Source organism: Cryptotermes secundus, unplaced genomic scaffold (assembly GCF_002891405.2).
Source record: "Cryptotermes secundus unplaced genomic scaffold, Csec_1.0 scaffold202, whole genome shotgun sequence".
In the NCBI taxonomy this organism is placed as follows: domain Eukaryota; kingdom Metazoa; phylum Arthropoda; class Insecta; order Blattodea; family Kalotermitidae; genus Cryptotermes; species Cryptotermes secundus.
This window is the reverse complement of record NW_019739210.1, coordinates 1-2,388: the sequence shown is the minus strand read 5'-3', so window position 1 is coordinate 2,388 and position 2,388 is coordinate 1.

Here is a 2,388-nt window from a genome sequence, read left to right as displayed (position 1 = left end):
CCGTCTTACAGTGTATACACTTTTTCACCTTATTCTTCACTTCCACACTACATGTTTCGGCACTAATGTGCCATCTTCAGGTGTCTTTATGCACATTAAACTATTGTACTGCATGCCACAATGTCTCCATTCTAAAATGACTAAAATCTGTGTTCGTCATATAGGACGATGAATTCTAAATAATAAAACTTTTCAGGATTCTTCCTATGTCAAACTCAAACACACGAATTACGCCAATCCTCTTTTATGTGAGCATTCCTCCTACATATGTTGAGTGTGACATAGGAAGAATCCTGAAAAGTTTTATTATTTAGAATTCGTCGTCCTATATGACGAACACAGATTTTAGGCATTTTAGAATGGAGAAATTGTGGCATGCAGTACAATAGTTTAACATGCATAAAGACACCTGAAGATGGCACATTAGTGCCGAAACATAGTGTGGAAGTGAAGAATAAGGTGAAAAAGTATATACACTGTAAGACTGTCAGCATAAACCATGGACATGCATCAGTGTAACAGGACGCTAAAATGTAACATTGAAGATGAATATATCAGATTTTCTTATATCATTAAATGCAGTCTTAATCTTGTTGATGGGTGTATTTCACATTCTCGAATTCCATCATCCTAATGAAAATAATGAATGGGAACATGAGTATTGTCTCTTACAGTATATGATTTAATACTTAAATGTAACCGGAAAACTGTGTTCTTTGTGGCTTTCAAGTGTAAGTTATGAGGAAATTATGAGGCTTAATATATGTATCTCTGATTGAAACAGAAGTTTCTTTCACGTTTCCCCACCTTCAGCTTTCCTAATTACAAGTATTCCATGTATGTTACAGTTCACGATGTTCAGTGCTTTTGGTTAAAGAGGTGTTTCATGTGAAAGAAATGTTATGACTTTCCAGGCCTGGTGACAAACTTTCTCCAGATAATTAATTTGCAACCTAATCTCTTGTACTCCAGAGCTGCAGAGGCTCTTATTCCGCTGTTATTTTTTCTTTATAAAGTGTGGGGGACGAAGTTTAATAGAACTTCACTCAGATCCAACCCAAAGGATATGGGTGAAGTGACATTAAACTCACTTATGGAGCTGAGCCCTTCTTGAGAAGCTGTCAATTGTGCAGCCACTCAAGAATTTTCCAGTCTTTTGTAGAACCTGAAGGTTCATTACTATGTTCACAAGAGCCCTCGGTCCCTATCATGAGCCAGGTCCGTCCAATCCAATCTATACCATCCTATCTCACTAGGATACATTTTAATATTGTCCACCCACCTACACCTTCATCTTCCCAGTAGTCTCTTTCCTACTGGTGTCCCCACTAATAACCTATATGCAGTCCTCGACTAGTGATATTGAACACAGTTCAAAAATGGAAATAGGTTGGTGGGGAAATGAATACTTTGAACTGTGTTCAATATCACTAGTCGAGGACTGCATATAGGTTATTAGTGGGAACGCCAGAAGGAAAGAGAGACTGCAGTACAAGAGATCTAAAAGTATTTATTGCTAGTAGCGAAAAAAGCATTTTGAGGTTGGCGAGGGGAGCACTCAATACAATTTCTAAGGTAGCATACATTCTTACCGTTTGCGCTCTCGGCCCTGGAGGTCACTTAGTCATGTAAGCTGAAAATAGATGGCAGAAGCGTTCCAACAAGAAGACATGGCGGCCATGTTGCCAACCAAGAACATGGGAGTTTCACGGGGCTGATCATTAGCACCGAGGTACGGAGGAGTACCATGGTCTGTTGCGTTCTCTTGGTGTGATATTACCGGACTTTACTTTTTTCATATAGGTATGTAAGTTGTGGGTATTATTTAGGGCGTCATTCTAAAGAAATTCTGTTTCCTCATATTTTGAAAAATAGTTAGAAGAGAACACCGCTTAGGTTCGTGATATTATTCCGCTGTTGCAATTTCTACTTGGGATTCTTCTAAACTCCTCAGCTTTTTTTTCTGAGGTTCATCTTCTTATTAGAATGCACATTTTTACCGTGTTTAAGGAGTTCATGGTATTCCGCTGTTGCTATTTTTACTTGGGAGTCTTCTAAACTTCTCAGACCCCTTTCCGAGGGTCATGTACCTATTAGAATGCACATTTTTACCGTGTTTATGCGTTTTCTTGCCTGTTACACAAATCAATCCGACATACAAAGGAAGTCGTGAAAGCTTATGGTATATGGTAAACTGGTTGGAGATGCAGGGTATGCAAATGCATAGCTAATACTATTTTGCGGCACCACGATGTAAATCTGTAGAATAGGTTTGCTTTTTTTAGGATGTAAATCCATGCAGTCTGGTAGCCTGCTACCGGCTTTTTGGAAGCAAGATGTTCCCTCAGAATGGGTGAACCAGCTGCCTTCGAAACGTTCGAAGCTGAG